Source organism: Nuphar pumila, chromosome 6, assembly GCF_984573655.1.
Source record: "Nuphar pumila chromosome 6, dmNupPumi1.hap1.1, whole genome shotgun sequence".
NCBI classification, from domain to species: domain Eukaryota; kingdom Viridiplantae; phylum Streptophyta; class Magnoliopsida; order Nymphaeales; family Nymphaeaceae; genus Nuphar; species Nuphar pumila.
In genome coordinates, this window is record NC_143254.1 from 2,550,676 (window position 1) to 2,556,176 (window position 5,501).

Below are 5,501 nucleotides of genomic sequence, written 5' to 3' on the forward strand. Positions count from 1 at the left end.
ACCATTGGGATTTGAACTTGCAAAGTCCGAACACAAGGTGACGTGCACTAGCTGTTCCTACCAGACAATCGGAGCCCCGATTAGTGACATCTGTTTTATAGAAATGCCACAATACCTTATTGAAATTTTTTTGATAAAGAAAAAAATTTCACAACTAATTGAAAAATTGCTTTTAAAAGAAAAATCTCGCGAACTTATCAGCATATATAAAAATCTGATAAAGTTACATATAAGAACCAGACTTTGAAGGACCACGATAGACATATGGAAGCATTGACATTGTTGCCTTCCCTTGCGGCAAACTAAAGGTGGTAAAGGCGCACCCTCCCCGTGTGAAAACGCTCTACGTATGAGTCATTGTTGGGTTAAAGCAAAATGGTGCTTAGCTATGCCCACTAGGGTTTCGCTCATCTGGTAGAGGTGACTTGTGAATCATCAAATTGATGGAACGCAACCCTTGGCTGCAAGGCCTAAGCTGATTGTACTCTCCTGTGGGCATTGGAGACCTAAAGGGTTTTATCAACCGAAGGCCAGCCAACGTGTGGTCGGGGATGAAAGGGTTTTCTGTTGAAAAAATCGTGTGAACCTACATACGTTGAACCACATATTGTAAGATTGTCTTAGGTTTAGGCCCGATTTATGTGATCAAATCCGATTGGGCCATGTGATATCTCATATGGTATGATACACCATGTGGAGAGACCTATTTTGCCTACAATTCTGTAATAGGCTGAATTTAAGACAGACTCCTAATCACATCAAGTTATGGTCCCCAAACACTATATAACGACCCTCTCTTCAGACCCCTCATTATCACAAAGAGAATTCAATCCCTCTCTCATTAGGTTTAGAGAAAGAAAAATAGCTACATATATAGGTTCTGAAAGATCATACCTGTTTTCGATCTATCAGAGCGCTTATGCATTCAGGTACGCTTTTGCATCATATTTTGATTTTGGTTTTCGTTTTCGTTTCATTGATTTAGCGAGAACATGCATTGCGATCCTTTATTCTTCGATGAATTTCTAAATCCAACAATTGGTATCAGAGTTATCATGTTCCAGTTGAATCATTGAAAGATACAATCTTATTGTTTATTTTGTGTTTTTCTGTTTGGGGCGACGATCCATCATGATCGACTTCGGGCGCAGATAGAGGAGGGTCAATCAGCTATTCTCGCACTATTTAGATATGCTCAAACATAGGGAGGGCCGATCGACCCTTCCCTTTGGGGTTTTCAGATGGGTGGGAGGGTCAATAATCCCTCCCTATTCTGATCGCGAGATCGCCGTCGGGCAGCAGAGGGGCATGCCCCTATTCTGACCGTCGGACGGGAAGGGCCATCGGCCCCTTCTTGTATTTATTGTTGATCGGACGGAAGGACCGTTCAGCCCTTCACCGTTTTCCTTTGGAGTCGCTCTTTGAATGATGTTTGATGATGTCTGGGGCATTTGGTCCGCTTCAGTCACCATCGTCAGGTGTTCCGGAGTTGGAGACGTTCAATCTCCACCCGATAGCTGCAGAACTGAAGGGTAAAGGCCGTTTTGACCCTTCCCGTTGTTTCTTTTCGTTGAGTGCCCACAGGTTTCTATCTGATCATCCTCGCTGGATGCCGATCGACATTCGACGATGGTGGTCTAAGCATCAGGTTAGCCTAACTATCGTTAGGTGATCAGGGAGGTGGTACCCAGGGAGAGATTTGGCAAGCAATCGAGGCTGAGTTTCTGTCTCCACCATCGTCTGTGCTGGGTTCGGCATCCAGCAAAGGCCAAGCTGGCATCGATCAGCCTCACGGGGATAGCGCCAAGCCATTTTTGGCCATTAGGGTGGCGCCACTCTGTTTTCGGCCTTACGAGTGGTGCCAAACTAAGATCGGCCTCACAGGGTGGTGCCAGGCCATTTTTTGCCATCAGAGTGGCGCCAGGCTATTTTCGGCCTTACAGGTGGTGTCGAACTAAAATCGGCCTCACAGGGTGGTGCTAGGCAGTTTTCAGCCATCAGAGTGGCAACAAGCTGCTTTCGGCCTTACGGGTGGTGCCAGACTAAGATCAGCCGCACAAGGTGGCGCCAGGCCATTTTCAGCCATTAGAGTGGTGCAAGACTGTTTTTGGCCTTACGGGTGGTGTTAGAGATTGACCTCATGGGGTGGCGCCAGACCGTTTTTGGCCATCAAAGTGGTGTCAGGTTGTTTTTGGCCTTACAGGTGGTGTCAGACTGAGATCAGCCTCACGGTGTGGCGCTAGGCCATTTTCAGCCATCAAAGTGGCGCCAGGCTATTTTCGGCCTTACAGGTGGTGTCAAACTAAGATCGGCCTCATAGATTGGTGCTAGGTCATTTTCGACTTTACAGGTGGTCTCAGATTGAGATCAACCTCACAACCAGGCTGTGTTCGGCCCTTCAGTCGATGGCCATGCCAAGACAACATAAGGAAGCCGAACCAGTTCAGTTCCCCATCAGGTTGCGAGAACAAAACTAGTTCAAGCATGGGTTTGACCCGTGTAGGGTCGGGTTCTACTTGAGCCGCGAGTCAGGCTTGGTCCCGACCTGCAGGTAGCCAAACCCATTTAGGCTATTTTGATTTCGGGTAAGGCCCATGCTAGATCAGACCGAATATGACCCACTGTAACGCCCCAAATAATTAACTTGAAAAATTTGGATTTTTTTTTTAAACATCAGCGAAAAATCTTTATCAAATCCTTAGCCATTTTATTTGGGCGGGTTACAAGCAATAGCACATACTGCATTAAGTAAATAAACTCTTGCATTGAAATACTACAAGTTATTCATTACCACTTAATGATTCATTACAAGTTAAAATTCCTCAGAACATCCGCATAAGATATGGTTACATGGCACTGTCCGCAGCGACGACCGCAATCGCTCGCCTTTCTTTATTTCCTAAAAATATTAATTCAGAAGGGGTCAAACTACCCCGTCTGAGTAAGAAGCATAATATCCATATGAATGTGCTCAGTGTCATGTATATAAGTATATGTGCTACACAGTTATATAAGCAATAACAACTTTGGAACTAATGTGGATGTACACTTGACTTAATTAAAGCATGTTATGTAAAATTTGCATAAAACATAACCAATAAGGTTCAACATACTAAGTTATCACATTTTTCACATAAGAAAAAATGATCTGAGCCATGCACTACATGATTCACAACATACTCTAACACTTGCAACATTAAGCATTATGCAACCACTTGAAGATTTTTCATAAATGCATTCACTTTATGTTTCATCTTGTTAATTACCCTATGGGTATGCACATGCATTTGATATAGTAGCAGATCGAGACCATACGGAGGTTTGTTATGCTTTTTCAATTAATATCCTGCGTGACTAGCCGTACGAAGATCCAAAGGGGACAGTTTGTGATCGAGAGAGCATTCCCCAAAGGCTAGAACTAGAATTATGATGCACCCTGTACTTCTGCAGAAGACTTGGACCTACCACCTAGGACGCATTGGTAGTCTTGACCCCCCTAACTTCGAGGACTGGGGACTGGGTGAGACGCCTAGCTCTCACAAAAACCAGAATGTCCCACGGAGTTTGTACCATCTACCCTCTCTAAGGTAGACCATGGGTCAAGTAACATACACCATCTTTCAGGTGTACTCAAAGCCCTGAGAAATCAGTAACATATACTGTTGTCAGGTATACCCAGTATCCCGAGAAACCAGTAACATATACAGTCTTTCAGGTATGCCCAGAATCTTTTATTTATTTTATATGTGCATATTTTTCATTCTTGTTTTGTTTGGATCCAGTAACATACACCATCTTTAAGGTGTACCCAGAACTTTGAGAAAAATCCAGTAACATATACCATCTTTTAGGTATACCCAGAATCCAAAATAAAAACTGGTAACATATATCGTCTTTCCGGTATACCCACAATATAGATTTTTCATTTACGTCATGTATTAATTTAGTTTTTGTTTTTAGTGCTAGGGTATACTTATCGTACCCCACTGGTTGTGCCACAACATGGCATAACCCAACTCCAATAATTCATAAGTACTCGTATGGTACTTTTAGAGTTATGTGGAACTGCCAGCTACATTATAAGTTTTCACATGACCATGGCGTGCCAAATGTCCTTTATTTTGCAAAATTTTGTAAAACAAGCATAGATCACCTGACACAGAACATGTCCTAACACTTACATGAAATCATAATTCAATTTTTATACAAATCGATTAGCATCATAAGTGTCCGTACGATACTACAATAGTTGTGTGTGTTCAGTTTCAACCTTGGACCATCATGCCCCTATACACACACACACACACACACACACACACACACACACACACATATATATATATTGTGCAATTATTACAAAATCCTATATTTATCCATAGGCGGTTCATTCAACCTGGGTTATATCATTCCTATGTCAACCACACCCCAAAACCATATGCAACAAGATTATGTCATTAACCTCGCATTCATTTGGCTTATTCACCAACACATATTTTCATAAACAGATAATAAAGAAATTAATCATACCATTTAAACATGAGTACTATGGTGGCTTTGCCGTGACCCATGTATGTGGACCATGAGGAGTTTTCGACCATCTCGTGGTATGTATACTATAGTGAATTGCCAATGCGATACTGTTGATGCACAAAGTGAATTTTCTTCTTTCTTTCTTTTTTTCTTTTTTATATAACTACCATAGGAGATTCGAATACACGGGTGTAGAACAATCACAAGTGGAGTGACAATTTACATTCATAACATATTAGGATTTGTCATTGTATGACACTTATTAATGCGATGACTGATTTATAATTCTAATAGATTTGCATGTGTTGGGGTATGGCATTTATGAATAAAATTTATGAAATTCCAAGAGTAATTGAGTTGTATATGGGTAGAATGACTTGTCGGGGTTGTGATGCTTTGGTAGAGTCGATAGACCCAATTTACTATACATCCATGGTTACAACTGCTACCACTGCTACATACCATAATCGGTTACTATGGTGTTCAATAAGACAACATGACAGAAGGACAACAACAATAGTCTTTGTCGAGTTGTGTGTTAAAGTTAAGCCGACCCCTATATGTGTATTACAAGATGACGCGTGTTGCAGTTTTGAACATGAAATGTCTCGCCCTAAGGGGACTTATATTGACAATTCCTAGCAACCTCCATATGCTCAATGTGCTTGTAGTGCCAATCATCAACTGCACCCACGTAGTGTGCAACTGGTATTGCCCCTATTCAACGCAGCATCACAGGTTTGTTGTGATTGACAAGGCGTGATCAGGGATATATGTGTGCACAAGTAGATGGTTGGATGTTGATAGGCCCAACTGGTTAGCCCTCAATATTTTTTTTCTTGAATATATATATATATATATATATATATTAAAAGCAAATTGGGGGTTGCGGCAGACCCCAATTAGGACAACAATGCAATTCATTTTGAGCATGGAACTTCTAGCTGGGATACCCTGCATGGGTTGTATGC